Source organism: Pelodiscus sinensis, chromosome 16 (genome assembly GCF_049634645.1).
Source record: "Pelodiscus sinensis isolate JC-2024 chromosome 16, ASM4963464v1, whole genome shotgun sequence".
In the NCBI taxonomy this organism is placed as follows: domain Eukaryota; kingdom Metazoa; phylum Chordata; order Testudines; family Trionychidae; genus Pelodiscus; species Pelodiscus sinensis.
The window spans coordinates 3,375,182-3,392,165 of NC_134726.1; the positions used below are offsets into that span (position 1 = coordinate 3,375,182).

Below are 16,984 nucleotides of genomic sequence, written 5' to 3' on the forward strand. Positions count from 1 at the left end.
CTGCTCCTCATGAGGAGTCAGGGAAGCTGACAGGAGCATTTGCTTCTGTTCACCTCCCGCTGTGGAGCCCGCGCGGAAACTCGAATTTAGGCACGTCAACTCCAGCTATGGAATTAATGCAGCTGGAATGCATATCTTAATTTGACCTTCATGTCTCCTCTCGGGGTGGGGAGCAGTCTGGAAGGCCAGCTGAGGACCAACATTGTTTACTTCTCTCGCCTCCTACAGAATTTCCCTAAGGGAGCTTTTGTCCAGTTCTCCCACACCCCTGTGGGAAACTACCAAATTCAAGATGGATTCCAGCATCAGGGGACATAGACACGTCATTGTAACACGTCTGCAGGAAGACCGCTCTCCCCTGCTCAGTTGTCTCCTATTCGCTCTGTGTCTGGCCTCTCGATTGTTGTTCCTGATGGGCTGGAAATAGGCTTTCCAACACGAACCCGTTGATAATAAATCTACAGTCAATGGTCTTAATCTCAGATACAGAAATGGTCCATATGTACAAACAGAACATACACAGTCAGGGGAGGACAAGCTTCCCAACGACACCTTACAGGGGTTATTTTGCCAAACGCATTTTCCAGTTATGCCTCGTCATAACTACTTTTGTAAAGAATATGGGGTACAGCACCACAGTTGGTCAAAACAGCCGCTCGGGCCAATACACCTGGTCAAAGATTGCGTCACTGAACTCCCAGCAAGATTGCCCCAAAGAAATTGAGACTTTCCTACAGAATCCCAGCTCGGGGTGATCCACGCCCGGCCTGTCCTTTCTTTAAGGAAGGGTTTTCACTTGGGCTCTCCTTGCTGCGGGGAAGAGCAGAGTGAAGGATAAGAATGACAGGAAGCAGGGAGGGAGTAGAGAGAGCCAGGGGGCAGGGAAGGAGCGGAGAAGAGAGGCAAAGGAAACATGAATGCCAAATGGAGGGGAATGAAAGATCCAACAAATCATTGCCATTCCCGCACTCTGACTCCCATTATCGGCATTGGGGGCTCTGGTGAGCTGCACCTCTCTGTGATGGGGCATCTCTCCTGCACTGGCCCTGTAAGGGTTAAAACCCAGCCCTGGGAAAAGGCTGAGAGGTGAAGCCTGCAGCTGAGGCAGATGCAGCCAATTAGGGCCCAGCTGGGGCTGTATAAATAAGGGCTGCTGGAGGGAGGGAGAACAGACAGACCTGCTCTGGCTGGGAACAGGAGGGACCTGGCTGCCAGGGAAGTGGGGGGCCTTCCTGAGACAGAGCTGGGGAGCTCTGGCCTGACCCCACTCCCAGACTGCAGGGCTTGAGGCAGGGCCTGAGGAGACTCGGGCTGCAGGGACGCAGCCAGGCTAGGCAAAGGCAGCAGGTCGACCGCCCTTGCCAGTGACGAGTGGCTGTGTCAGACTGCGGTTTGCCCCGAGGCAGGGGCTAGATGAAGACTGGCCGTGGGTCACTGAGGTGAAGTGGGTGTAGGGGAATTGGGGGTTCCCTGGGAGGAGAGGACCCCAGAGCGCAGGGGTGCTGACCTAGGACAGTCTGAGGAGGAGAGGGCACTGTGAGCAGGAAGGGACCCCGAGCGGAGCTGGCTGAAGACCTGCCCCAGAGACTGGGACACCGACCAGCAGGGGGCGCTCTGAGGCAGGAGTGCTGATTCCCCCAGTGACCAAGTGGCGGGGCCGTGGGGTGAGCATCTTGGGATGCTGGGGGAGTGGGGGGGTTGGTCTTCTTGCTTAGCCCTTGGCACATGACGAATCGGAGTAAAAGAATGTGCGTCCCTTGGACTCGGCAGGGGTCAGCATCCTTCAGCGTGGCCGGCTGTGGTCAGGTGTGAGCCCAGCGATGCGGAGCCTAGCCGAGGTGCCTTCGCCCGGACAAGACACACAGCCTCATGAGTGAGTTGCTCAGAAGGTGTGTTCCACGTGGAAACAGCAGGGGAGGTGTGTGTGCGGGGTGGGGGGGGAGTACACTGCTCTTTAATTAGCAGCAGGCAGCCCAACAGGCTGGGGGCTAGGGTAGGTTCTTGGCAGAGAGAGAGAGAAGAATTTATACCAGTTACCTGATGTGATGAGAGTTTCCGCCTGGTTCAGTGGGAGAAGAAAGAGACTCTCCCTCAGGTGTGTTACCACTGTCACCAGGGCCGGACCGAGCCATTCTGGCACCCCGGGCAGACAGTTCAATTGCGCCCCGGGTAGGGGAAGGGCGCATGTGCGGCCCCGCCCCCTCCTGGCATGTGGGGAAGGGCGCGCGGAGCTGGCGGCAGCAGGACACACGTGTCCGGCCCGGCCCAGCCCGGCTACCGCCGCTAGTGCGCAGCCCAGGGCCACCCAGGGCGGGCTGAGCCTGGCCGTGCAAGGCCCTGCGGCTGCGGGAGGAAGGGTGCTGCTGGCTGGTGCTGTGGGGGTTAACGCGGCCCCCGCCCTGGGCAGCCGCTGCAGGGTGGCCGCTGGGAGCTGCTGCAGCCCATGATCCGGGAGCTGGGCGCATGGCGCCTGATGGCAGCTATAAGGAGCGCTGCATGCCCCTTACAGCTGCCATCAGGCGCCCCCCCATAGGTTGGCGCCCTGGGCAGCTGCCCGGCTAGCCCATGCCTTAATCCGGCCCCACATGCCAGTAGGGAAAGCAGGACAGGGAGGGAAAGGACAGGCAGAGACAGGAGAGAAGAGGAAATACGATTCTGGTTCCAAGTTTCTGTGCTTAAAGCATTGGCCTGGTGGTGATGCTGGTCCTAGGACAAGTGGCCTGAGAGCTGGGAGAGGGTGTCTCAGAACTGCAGACCAGGAGGTTAGGACACAGAATCCTAGAACACTAGAACTGGAAGGGGCCTCGAGAGGTCATCAAGTCCAGCCCCCTGCCCTCGTGGCAGGACCAAGCACCATCTGATCATCCCTGACAGGTGTCTGTCCAACCTGCTCTGAAATATCTCCTGGGATGGAGATTCCACAACCCCCCTCGGCAATTTATTCCCGTGTTTCATCACCCAGACGTGGGCAGAACTGTGTGAGTGCCAACACACTCAATTACAGGCGGGTGTTGTGGGTCAGCGCAGAGATGTCCGACAATAATTTCTCCCTGCTTCAAGCCTGGCATAGATACAAAGTTTGTATCCGCGTCCGAGATTTGCGGGGCTACCAATGCAGCCAGCCTGTCCCACCGTGGCAGGAGACAGTCACTACTTTCACTCCAACGTAATGCTGAAATGAGGAAGGAGCTGAACTTTCCCTTCCTCTCCTCTTGCTAGCAAACCGCACTTTCTGCATAAACACAAAATGCCAAGCTCTGAGTCATCTGAATGGCAGAGTGGCTAGTACATAAAAACAAGCTGATAAATGTTTGTTAAAACGAGAGTTGATTTATTACAGTTTTAAAATCTTCCTGCATGTTGTTCCATGGCAGTTAGAACTGGTTTCCTGTGATATAATGGTCGTGATCAGTGGCTTTCTACCAGCAGACAAGATTTATCAGCATGAATCAGAGAGTGGAAAGATCTTGAAAGCATCTTCCAACGCTCAATAGTTTCAACTTTATTTTCGAGGTGGGTTTTAATATCTGCATAATAAATCTGCACAAGGCTCTGGGATCACTAACAACAGATCCTATTCACTCGCAAGGGCAAATTTAGGAATCCTGATTCCTGAATTTCCTGGTTTGTTCTGCACGTAAAGGCTCTCAGAATTAATGCTTGTTTAAAGCAATCTCTGCACAAGAGTGTTTTCTTGGTAGCACATGCCATAGTGAAACTGCTGCTCCTGTAAGCACTTATTGACGCAGTTAACTTTACTTGTGTGGATAATCCCATTTAGTTCGGCGTCGGTGAAAGTGTTTGCAGGAGTAGGGCCAAAATTGCAAAACAATTTAAATTATAATCCCTGTTCTCACTAGTTCTTGACTTTCTGAAAAAAAATCTTTGGATTTGAGCGTCTCCATGTTTTTGTTTCAGCCAAAGGTGAGGTTTTTGCTGGACATTTAAGCAAAATTCCTCCTTTGGTTGTTTTATGGCAGTTTTTCTTGTTTTGTGGCTGTGCTGTTTCAGGCTAACCAAAAATACAGTCTTCTCTCTGAAAGAAACAAAAAAAGGCTTCATTTTTTAAAACGGCCCCCAGCTGGTGGGGCTCTCCCTCTCAGCCCTGCGCTGGGGCTGGCTCCCAGCACCCAGAGGAGCAGCCCCTGCCTGCGTGGCACACTGGCTCTCCGTGGACAGAAGCTGCTCTGGACCTGCTGAGGACAGGGGTAGCCCCTCTCCACGGCAGGTCCTCTGTGGGGCTGGAGCAGCCCCCTGCCCATGGTGGGGGGAGCTTCTTCAGCCCCCACTGGTTACCAGTTAACTGGTTAACCTTTCACTTCCCTAGTTAAATGAAACCATTTTATCAACACGACAAAGAATATCCAAGTTCTACCTCTTCCTCCGAGGCTGTTGAGACCAGGCATGGGCAGGATTGGCACCTGTCACTTTCTGAGGCCACCTTCTGACAGAGGGGTGGGGCAGAAGGGACATGAAGCTGCCCCCTGTCAGAGGAACGGCTGTTCATTCATTACTGAGTATTTACTGTTGTTGTATGTTGTCTGGTAGGAGAAAATCACTGTCAGGAAGAATTGCTGAAAGGTAGGGTTGCCAGATGGTAGAACCAAACATACCGACCCCTCCCCCTACCCCACCCCGGTGGGAGAAAAAAAACCCACTGGGGAAAAAATTCTGTTGAGGGGGAAAAAAAGGGGGGGAGAGACTAAAGTTGTTGAGCAAATAAATATTAAAACAGCATGGCCCCTTTCAGAGTGAGTGCAGAGTTAGAACAGGAATGGGAGCAGTTGAGCACTAAGACCCAGGAAAGACATTGCTTCCGCTTGGTCTTTAGGCTTTTTGCCGAGGCCATTTTGTGTTCTTGTTCAAGTCAGAACTTAGCTTCCCTGCGGAACTAGGTAAGCATGGGATCTGGGAGAGGCTGGGGTCTGGGCCTGGGCATGGGTGCTAGGGTTGCCAGGTGTCCGGTATTTTTGCCTCCTGGCCGGGAAAACAATCAGAAAATACCGGACATTTTAGGTGTCTGGTATATTCTGATTTTTTTTTTTTTTTTTTTTACCAGACAGGAGGCAAAAATACCGGACTGTCCAGGTCAATCCCGGACACCTGGCAACCCTACTGGGAGGTCCATCCATTCACCTGAGGGTGTGCCTGAGTTTTTGTGTGTTTAACAAAACCCTCTGCCTGTTCAGTAGGTGGAGGAGAGAGGTTGGGGGTGGGAATTTTCAGAGGTGAGTGTTCAGGGCACGAAGAGGAAACTGCTGGTCTGGTCTCTGCCAAGATTTCTTGCTTTGAATAAAGACTCTGTTTGCATTTACACACTAGGGCAAGTGTGTGTATTGTGCGTGCCACAGACCTACACACTGAAAAATAACAAAGGAATTCCACACTTCATGGCCATATTCGCCTGTAAGACTACCTCTACACTGCAGTGCTATTTGGGAATACCGGAAGTATCCTGAAATAGCTATTCCATGTCTTTGGTGTGTGCCCGCTAGTTTGAAATATAACAGGCTCACTATGAAAACCTCATTCCACGAGAGTTAAGGGGCGTTTCGGAGTAGCTCTTTATTTTGAAATTTGGCGTTGTGTAGACAGCACCACATTTTGAAATAAGCTATTTTGAAATTACCTCAAAATAAGCTATGCAAATTGCATTGCGTCTTTCAAGGTAAGGATGCAGTGTAGACACACTCTAAAGGCCATGGGATGGTTGAAAGCCTGGTGGGTCGTTTGGAAAAACGAACACCCCCCCCCCCCCCAAGATGGAGCAAACCTTAAAGCCATATTGCAGGTTCCCAGGGTTTGAGCTGAGTGATGCATCAAACTCAAGCAAGAGACCCCGTAAGGAGAAACCCTTCATTGCAAGACAGAATATCAAGTGGCTCAGGCTATGATGTTAGTTAGCCTCTGGCCTTTCTGTTTATGCTGCATGGCTGGTGTGTGTCTCACTCGTATTCTCCAGCCACAGTCGTCTGTCCTGGAATTCCTTATCTCCTAAACATGCCTCAGAAAAAGATTCACACCAAAAACTGGCGGGGGCGGCAATGTGAGGAGGGGCTTGTGGCCAGTCCCAGACCTCCCTGAGCGCCAGTCACAGGTCCCTGCCGCTTGACCCTCTGGAGCCTGTTCCGAGTATTTCAGAGACAGAGTCCTGGCTGGAGCCCCAGGATTCACAGTGGCAAATATAAAAATCCTTTGTATATCCCTGGATGACGCTATAAATGGAAGCACAACAGCTTCCTAATCCTTCCCACCACACCTGCTCCCCAATGGTCAGAATATTGTGTGTCCTTTGTGTACCCCACAGGAGAGTGGGGTACATTGAAATCTATATCGCACAGGGTATGTCTACACTGCCACCCTAGTTCGAACTAGGGTCGCTAATGTAAGCATTCGAACTTGCAAATGAAGCCCAGGATTTAAATATCCCGGGCTTCATTTGCATGTTCCCGGGCGCCGCCATTTTTAAATGCCCCATAGTTCAGACTAACTGCCCGTGGCTACACGCGGCATGGACTAGGTAGTTCAAATTAAAGCTCCTAATTCAAACTACCGTTAAACCTCCTTGCAGGAGGACTATTTAAATCCCGGGCTTCATTTGCAAGTTTGAATGCCTACATTAGCCACCCTAGTTCGAACTAGGGTGGCAGTGTAGACATACCCTCAGACCTTGTGTGTTTGAGGCTTAAGAAAAGCAATCTGTGTCAATTACGCCCGGGCAGCTGAGTGGTATAGAACGCTCAGAACGTAGAAAGGAAGAACTGTAAATAATATGATCAGGGAGAGAAAGTGCGAGACAGGAAAAGGCCACTTAGCCCAGTAAAGTTGTTCCTCCCTGAGATTAGTTCAACCTCCACTTTCCCGCTTTATCCCAGGATCCTGGAGCCATCTCACTCTCTAGGGAGGAGTGTCTGTCTCCTAAAACCATTACACTGCTTCACTGGAGGGCTCTTAGTGACGACCTAGTGATCTGGTTTGGGAACACAGAGTCCTCAACGGACGCATGAATGCAAAGGCCAGTGGTTAAAGTTGTGTATTTGTTACACACACGCTTGGTGGCAACTCCTGCCTGTCACAAGAGTGTCCTGTAATTATTTATAGAGCGGCTTGGGAAGAGGTTGAGGCTGTTATTGCTGCCCAGCGAAATGGGCTGTGGCCCTGTCCTGTAAGATGCTGAAGTGATGTGTTGAATATTTTCCACTACTAATGTTTGGCCTGCAGTTTGTTTGTGAACAGGTTCCCCCTGGTCCCAAGAACTAGTCATGTGAGTCCTGACTGGACACAGAAGTCACATCGTTTGTTCAATTTTTATTTTATTTTATTTTATTTTATTTTTTTGGCATTTAAAAATGCATTGGGAGGGAGTTTCAATACATGTATCCATGACTCACTTTCAGGAGACACCTTTCCAAACAGAACAGTAAAGAAAATATATAGGATGGTTTTACATATTGTATGACAGACAATCACACCTAATAACTCAGCAGTACTTCATGGTCTGTGCCAGCCTTTTCTTAGGAGACTTCTTTTTATAACCCCCATGTAAACACACGCTGCAGTGTTATATTTCAGTGATTCTCACGACCGCAGATGCTGCTGACAGCAGATGATAGAATAAAGATGCGCTGGAGAGGTTTACGCTGGAGACAGTAGATGATCTGTCACTCTTTTCACTAGTGATTCAAAGATGGTTTCCTTCATCTTGGGGATGTAACTTGGAAGTAGAACTGGGCAAACACCGAAAAAAAATCAGTGAATTCACGTGTTTAAACAAAATTGCTTTGTTTGTGTTCCTCCTTCCTCTGTTCCCTGGGAAATGAACTGACTCATGAGTAGTCGTGAAAGCTGCAAATTATATTGGTTGAAAATGAATCCATTTGTATTTGCAAGCATTATTTATTGTAAGTGTCATCCTCATCCAATAAGAAATCAAAAATATACTCCATAACCTACATAGCCAGCCAAAGCAACTTAAATTTTAAATATAAAATAATAGACAATTTACCCATCATTGCTCGGGTCTTTAACCCAAATAAATGTTTTTAATTTAAATCATTGTTCTGGGATGGGGCTGGAAGTTCAGGATGCAAGCTGCCCAACGAAGAGAGAATAGCCCTCAGCCCTCTCTCACCGCAGCATCTTGGGACCAGGTGAGAAGCACCTGTCCCTGGCCACTGCATTGGGAACAGTCAGGGTGGAGTGCATGTCCTCCGTCTGGGTGACAGACAAACTCTCTGAAATATATAGTAGAAAGCTGTCCTTTTCTCCATCCTTTGCCCAATGGAGTTATAGCTGTCTCAGAACAGTAAAACTCCAATAGTCCGGCATCCAATAGTCCGGCACTCCTGCTAGTCCGGCATCAAAATGGCAAGAGCCTAGTGAGTGAGCTTCAGCAAAAAATGAGTCACAAGGTAACAGCGGCAGCAGCTGAACTGAGCAAAAAGGGTAAAAAAGGCTTAAAAAAACTAAAACATTACAGTATATTGTATACAGTATGTACAATAAAAAGGGTTAAGAACACTTTATATACAGTATATATACACACACACACACTATATATATATATACACACACACTATATATATATAACCATCTTATAGTACCTCCTGATAGTCCGGCATATCTGATCTCTGGCCCCTTGCTGCCCCCTGTGGTCATTCTACAGTATAACTGTCTCCCCTACCAGACCTCCCTTTACATGTTATAGAAAACCATTGAATTTCAGGCAGATCCCATTGTCCTGGCACAACCAAACTCTGGCCTTTCTTTAAGCTATGATAAGAGGACGCTGCATACCAAATTTGGTGGTCCTAGCTATTACTGCTTAGGAGGAGTTCTTGAACAAACGGACTCACAGACGAACAGACAGACTCACATTTCTAAAATATATAGTAAGATTTGCAACAATCTTCCCACAAAAAAGCTTCAAGAATTATTGGCAGAAATTATCGGGCAAACTAATAAATAACTTTAGCAACATTCATGTGTTTGTGGACTATTTGGGAACAGCAAAAAGGCAAAATTAGTTTAATAAATTGTTCACTATGAATCATTTGCCAGTTTCTACCCCAAAGCATCCTCCAATACCACGGTATAGAAGGAAACAGATGTAGTGATGTGGCAAAGAACCCCAGAGCTCTGTCAGCAACAAGACATGAATGGAACAGAGCTGCTTGAAAGCAATTTGTTTTGTTGGATGAGTGGCTGTTCTACCTAGTGCATAAAGCAGAGTAATTACATAGTATTGCTTTAAATAGCTGGAGTCCTTTAGTGGTTCTCAAAGTCTTCTGTGATTCAGAAACCATCAGAACCCTGCCAAAATTGTTTTGTGTGTATGTAGCTAAGCCTTGGCTGTTCTCTATAATAGATCAGCTTGGTTATTTGGATCCCTTGTGGTTCCTACATACATTTTAGCTATGTTGTGAAACAACACTACCCAATTTTCCCTCTAATTTTTCCCATCAGTGTGCAGAATAAATGTTATGTGCACTAAGGCAAGTGCAGATGTGCACCACCAATAGAAACACATGCTGCTGGCTGTGGGCAACTCTGGGCACTCTGTTAATCATCTGGGTGGCATTTGAATCTCTCCTGGGCAACCACCCAACTGTACAGCTTGCAGGGAACACTGTGTCACTCCTTACTTGGTTACTCCTGGGTTTTTTCCTCTGGCACATAATGGTTTAGACTCCTCTGGGCCAGAAGTCTTTGGTCTAGTCGTGTTTATTGTGTGGATGCAGGTAGAGTTGGTGGCCAATGACATACAGGAGTCAGATTAGAGGGTTGATTGGTTCCTTCTGGCATTAATCTGTGCTTTTTGCGCCTGGCAATGTGTTAGAGTGGGCACTGGGAGATTGTGGCTATCAGCCAGAATGGGCAGATACAGTGTCCCCAGCCTCTATTTGGCGGATGCTGGGAATTGGCGACGGGGGATGGATCCATTCATTACCTGTTCTGTTCATTCTCTGTGAAGGACCTGGCCTTGGCCACTGTCGGAAGACAGGATACTGGGTTAGATGGATCATTGGTCTGACCCACTGTGGTCATTCTGATGTTCTGATGGGCAGAGAGGGGAAACGGCTCTTGAAGAATGGGCTCCTTCTATTGGGCAGACGTCTATCAGGGATGGTCTAGAGCAGTGTTTCTCAAACCGTGCTCCGCGGAGCCCCAGGACTTCGCGAGACATCTCCAGGGGTTCCGCAAGGTTGACAAACTGGAAACATCGATAGGTACAACACGTACGATCAGTGGATCGCTGGGGCTCCGCATAAATGTTTATGCATGTAAAGGGCTTCGGAGCCCAAAAAGTTTGAGAACCACTGGTCTAGACGGTGCTTGGTCCTGCCGTGAGTTCAGGGACTGGACGCGATGACCTCTCGAGGTCCCTTCCACTTCTAGTGTTCTATGATTCTATGCGTCCACAAATTGAATGCATGTGTTCATTTGAAGTACAGGGCGTCCCCGCTATAAGATGCCCCGGGATACATCCGTTTCACACCAAAGTCGTTGACACTTGTAGGAACTGATGCATTATAAGTCCTCCCATTCCCTGTTTTTAAGTCGTGCAAACAAACAAATCAACCAATTTGTGCAAATGGAAGTCAGCTGCAGGAAAAAAATTCCCCGCTTTAAGTTGCTTCACTATGAGTCCAAGTTTTTTGGAATGTATCTTGGATTGATAGCAAGGGCGGCCTCTAATCAAGCCGGCCATGTGCAAAAATTCATTTCCACTTATAGTGCCTCTCAATTTTTGAGGAGAGGCCTTGCTACTTGTGACAATCAATCATGACCATGGATCTTATGAATAGCAGGGTTTGTATTTAAAGCATTCAAGAACACATTTGCATTTTTTAAATTTGAGTGGATTTTAATTTTTCTTCTTTCAGGTTAACCCTATTGGTTCATGGAGTCACAGAATTGTAAGACTGGAAGGGACCTTAGAAGGTCATCTAGTCCAGGACTCTGTACTCATGGCATGACTAAGTATTATCTAGACCCTTCCTGCCAGTTATTTGCCTAATTTGTTGTTAAAAATCTCCCTCCCTAGGCAATTTATTCCAGTGCTTAACTACCCCGAGTTAGGAAAAACTTCCTAATGTACAACCTAAATCTCCCTTGCTGCAATTTAAGCCCATTGCTTCTTGTCCTATACTCAGAAATTAGGAAGAACAATTTTTCTCCCTTCTCCTTGTAACAACCTTTTATGTACTTGAAAACTAATATCATATGCCCTTCGGTCTTCTCTGCTCCAGACTAAACAAACCCATTTCTTCCAAAAACTTAAAAAACAACAGCACCTCAAAGACTAACAAAACATGTAGATCAGTGGTTCCCAAACTTTTCGGCATCACACCCCCCTTTTTGATTTTTGAAAAGCCCTCATGCCCCTCCCAAATAGCAGCAAAACTTATTTACACCCCCCCCAAAAAAGGGAACTGACCGCAGCAGCAAAACTTGATTGGGGGGGAGGGGAGCTGAGTCACCTCAGGCCCCCCCTGGAATTTCTTCACGCCCCCCCCCCCGGGAGGCACACCCCCCAGTTTGGGAACCCATGAAGTAGATGGTATCATGAGCTTTCATAGGTGCAACCCACTTCTTCAGATGACTGGAGTATTAAAAGTCCACATCCAAGAATAAATAAGGGAAGGGGGGGGGAGGGAGAAGAGGGGCGCAAAGGGAAAAAAAAGAGGGGAAAAAAATAGCGAATTAGATTGTTCAAGTTACAAGAGGCTGATAAGAACATTTTGCACCTCTGTAAGTACCCATTGTCTGGTTGGTTGGTTAAGTCATTAGGATGTGGGAGGTAACGCGCTATCCAGCCAATATCTTTAGTCATTCCTCTCTGATAGGAATCAAACTTGTGAATGAAGTTAAGTTCCAACCCTTCCCTGTGTATTTGGCTTGTGGAATAATCTTTCTTCATAGGTAATGTTTGCTAGATCTTGAATCCTTTTTGTTTCTCTGCTCTGGACTTTTTCTAATTTGTCCACACCTTTTCTGAAACACGGTGCTCAGACTTGGGCATAATACTCCAGTTGAGGCCACGCCAGCAGGGAGTAGAAAAGAAGAAGCTTTACTTCATGGGCCTTCCTTACCACCCTCCAAGGATAGTTTCTTTTTTTTCCCAACCGTGTTATAGTATTGATTCCTGTTTAGCTTGTGATCCACAACGCCCCCTTTCCACAGTACTTCCTAGGCAGCCATTACCCATTTTGTATGTGCGCTACTGCTTATTCCTCCCTAAGGCTGTGTCTAGACTACTTGGCTCCATCGACGGAGCCATGTAGATGAGGGTTGTAGGCAAAGGGAAATGAAGCGGCGATTTAAATAATCGCCGCTTCATTTAAATTTACATGGCTGACGTGCTGAGCCGACAAACAGCTAATCAGCTGTTTGTCGGCTCAGCGCGCTAGTCTGGACGCTCCCCTGCCGACATCAAAGCCCTTTGTCGGCAGCCCCGTTATTCCTTGTGGGATGAGGTTTACCGGGGCTGCCGACAAAAGGCTTTGATGTCGGCAGGGGAGCGTCCAGACTAGTGCGCTGAGCCGACAAACAGCTGATCAGCTGTTTGTCAGCTCAGCGCGGCAGCCATGTAAATTTAAATGAAGCGGCGATTATTTAAATTGCTGCTTCATTTCCCTTTGCCCAATAAACAAATCTACGTGGCTCCGTCGACGGAGCCATGTAGTGTAGACGTACCTTTGGGGGAGTACTTTGCATTTGTCCTATTGAATTTCATCCTGTTTACTTCAGACCATTTCTCCAGTTTGTCCAGATCATTTTTAATTTTAATCCTATCCTCCAAAGCACTTGCAAGACCCTCCAAGCTTGGTATTGCCTGCAAATTTTATAAGTGTACTGTCTGTGTCACTATCTAAATAATTGAATATATTGAACAGAACCAGACCAAAGATACCTGTCAGATCCAACTTGATAATCCATCCCAGCCTAACAGTGAACTATTGAGAACTATTCGCTGTGAATGGCTTTCCAACCAATTATGCACCCGTCTAATAATAGCTCCATCTAGGTTTTATTTCCCTGGTTTGTTTATGGGGAGTCGTGCGAGACAGTATCAAAAGCTCTTATTAAATTCAAGATACATCACAATTTTTCCCCCATCCATATGACTACTTCAGGAAGCAAAAAGCTTCAACTGACTGGCATATTCACACAGGTCCTGTGCCGGCGGATTTGGCGCAATACAGCTCAACAGAAACAGAGACCGTGTTGCTTGCACGGAAATGCAAAGTGTGCGCTTTGGAAATTCTCTCCCAAGGAGTTTAGTGTAGGAAGAAAAGTGCATGACAAATCTGAATGGCATGGAGATTCTGATGAACATGCAGCCAAGTCCTTCAACATCCTGACCAAGAAGAAAGCAAATACCAAGGCACAAGCAAATGATTTCCAGTGGTATAATGAAGAAAACCATCCAAAACAACATCCAACTGTAACTGTCTTTCCCATCCTGGCTGGAACCAGGCAAGATGTAGGTGTCTGTTGCAAATCCAGCACCACCAGGAACATGGTCAGGCGGATGACAACGCATTAAGGAAGCATTTTAGAACGGCTTCACTCACAGTGTGGCGCATGTCAGCCCAAACCCCAAATGAACTCACTGAAATGTAAAAGATTAAATTGTAGACGCAGCAAATGCTTCTGCAGCATTTCCCTTGGCTAGCAGAAAGCCAGTGGAAGGAGCATGTTAAGGCAGGCCAGGGTGGGGCTGTGCTAAGTTATGGCAGGAGCTGTTTTGGCCCAGAGTCACACCAAGGATTGGATGAAATATAAAAGTGGCTTAAAGCCACCTCCCCCCATGTTGTGTCCAACATGAGCTCAGAGCAGCTAGGGACTGAGCCCTCTGATTTTTTTTTAAATGCCACAACAAGGCAAGCTTTTGAGAACAGACAGATCCACAAGCCCTTCAGTAAAACGTGAATCTGTTCTGCACGTCCTTTCCCATAAATGGCTGCTTTTACATTTCCCCTCCGTTTGTGGGATGCCAGACGTTTGCACCATGAAACTACTGTGATGCCACAAAGTACGGGTCACGGAGCCAAATGAGCTGGATTGTGATGGGGCTGACAAGGCCCTGAGCCCAGAAAGGACCATAGAGAAGTCCTCCAGGAGGCTAGAGTGGTGACAGAAGAAACTGCCAATCAGGGGCCAGGGAGGCCTACAAAAGGAGGGCAATGCTCAGCAATGGTTCAGTTTCAGTAAAGACCTGAGGGAGAGAAGACCTGGGGTAACTGACTGGCCTGAGGGAACGGCTCCGTGGGGAGAGCTGCTTAGAAACTATGAACTGGAAGGTAAAGCCCTGAGCTCAGGGCAAAGGGAGTTGTCTCCAGAAGGGGAAGCTTTACAGGCAACACTCTTGATCAGAGTGGGGGAACAGACTGAGACACAGAGAGATGCGCTACAGAGGGCACCGGGATGGGCCCCCGCTAGAATCATACAGGGTGTGATTTGGCCAGAGGGCTGAGTTGCTGGAGAGGCTTTCGGCTAACAAACGGAGGCTGTGCAGGAACCCACACTCAGCCAGACGGGGGTGCTTGCATGAGGTGAGTGCCCACCCGGTTACACGGATTTAAAGGATAGTCTGATGATGAGCTTCTATTGCCAGAGATGCTGTCTTTAGACAAGTGGCAGTCCTATGCATTCTCTGTGACTTAAACCACAGGAAGAGCTAGCCTTCAAGAGAAAAAAGGTCTCTTTTGAAAGCTGCAATGAAATGCAACTTGCAGCAAGTTTCTCTAGGCTGCCCCATGGACTCTTACAGGCATGTTTCCCCTTGCACTGGCAGACTGGGTAGGATTTGGCTAAATCACACTTTTTCATCATCCTCACTTGTGCACCACTGTGGTTGCCAATTTCACGTGGGTTTTTTGCCTTTAATTTCTTGTATTACCCAGATACAAAGGCAGTAGGAGTGGGAATCTGCTCGGATCACTATGGGTTTACGCAACTGTCTATTGCAAAATGCCATAGGTTTTTAAATAAGACACCACCAGCCCACAGATAATCCCAGCTACAGGATTACAGAGTATGGTGCAATAGGCAGCAGTGAGGTGGCTCAGGGAGTTACAAAACTTACAACTTTGCTGGGCATGACCCAAAACTTTTTTACCCCAACACTAGGGTGCCAGATGTGAGCAATTTGTAGACAGGAGACTTCCCATAGCTTTTGGCAGACGGGCTGCTCAGATGTTCTGCCCTGGAAAGTCCATCTTAGGTTCTGTTGTGTTGGAAGTATCCCTGGGGGTGACAGTGGTTGCCACAAATGTCCCAGAGATAATGGCGAAATTTGGACAGGGTCAGGTCTTTCCTAGCTGGAAAGGAACTGTCAGTAGACCTCACTTTATCATGTCAGATCTATTATTACCACCACAGAGCTATTATTCTGTGATTACTGGTACCAGAATTACTTAAGTATCATAGTATCATAGAGCTGGAAGAGATCTCAGAAGGTCATCAAGTCCAGCCTCCTGCTCTAGGCAGGACCAATCCCAACTAAATCAACCCAGCCAGGGCTTTGTCAAGCCGAGACTTAAACACCTCTAGGGATGGAGACTCCACTACTTCCCTAGATAACCCATTCCAGTGCATGTTAACATGGGGTGGTCTAAATATATACACAAGACCTGAATTTTCAAGAATTCCAGAGATAGACTAGGACAACTTGCCAGTGGCACATCTAGGAATGTAATTGGGTGGCTGGATCAGCTGTGATCCTTGGAAATGCGTCTTCATCTTTGCTCTGCTAGGTAAGGATCCCCTGCCCTGACAACTCAAATAAGCAATTATCACCCAAGCAGGAGCAGTGTGGTGGTGGGCGTCGACTTTTGGAGAGTGAAAGGGAAGTGGGGGTGACTAGTGAAGCCCAAAGGCAATATTGCACACTTCTCCGGGGCAATTGCTGTGTGCCATGGGCTCCGTGATGTCTGGGAGAGCCATAAAGAATGTTACCTCAAGACTTCCACCAAAGACGCAACTGTGGTCCCATTCTGTCAGTCTGAACTTCCTGCAAGCAGGTAGTGATGAGGCTGATAATACTAGAAGATCTATTCATAAAAAGGAAGCTGTGACCCCAGGATTCCTCATTTCTATATCATTGTGATGGTGCATATAAAAACAGACCACGTAAGGCATCGGGGAAAGGTTACGATCGGCTGAAAGTCACCATTTTATATAAAAACAAGGAGTTTGGTGGCACTTTCAAGACTAACAAATTGATTAGCGTGTTCGGGCATATGTTTTTCGTGAGCTACAGCTCACTTCCTCAGATGCTGAAGAGAAAAGAAAACAGACAAGGGAGGGATACAGAGACAGGAGTGTGACATCAGTGCTAATTAAATCAGAGTGGTCGTGGCTCATTTCCAACTGTGATGAGAAGGTGGGAGGACCTGAATGGGAAATTACCTACTGTAATGTGAGAACCACTCCATGTGTCTATTTAAACCTTTCTGGAGACACAGTTTCTGACTTGCAAATTGTCATTCTCAGGCAAAACAAACCAGACTGCAAGGAGAGACTGCTGAGCTGGAATTCATGTGCAAATTTCACACTCTGAACCAAGGTTTAGATGTGAGAGCAAGATCAGTCAGGAGGTTCATCCTGATGTTTCGCAATGGATAGAACTAAGGAATGGAACATCAGCTCTGTGCCTTCCCACTCTCTTGCTGTCTTTGGCTGGTATAAATACTGTAGGTTGCCAGTACTTTCCCTCCCTAGAATCTTATGGTCTCTGGAGCAATGGGGGTGGATCACTACTAGCAGTCTGTGTGTGAAAGGCCACATCTTCTTCCCAGTTATCATTATCGTAATTACGTATTGGAAAAGGAGAATTCAGGAAGCTCCGAGTGGCATTTCCTCTGCTCAATTACGCTACTTGGCCTGACACTATGGAATGCCTTTGTTATTCCAGCTGATCTGATGGGATGTACTTGAAATCCAGAAATTCTGCATCCTAGATGGATTTGATGAA

At 47.6% G+C, this 16,984-nt stretch overlaps 1 long non-coding RNA gene across 1 annotated transcript; it reads left to right on the forward strand.

The window, feature by feature from the left end:
• The first annotated feature begins 1,210 nt into the window (after positions 1 to 1,210).
• LOC142818538 (uncharacterized) lies at positions 1,211 to 5,417 on the forward strand. Its single transcript, XR_012896044.1, has 4 exons — positions 1,211 to 1,664; positions 1,771 to 1,889; positions 3,375 to 3,513; positions 5,064 to 5,417. It is a non-coding gene; the product is annotated as an uncharacterized LOC142818538 (long non-coding RNA).
• Positions 5,418 to 16,984: the final 11,567 nt, after the last annotated feature.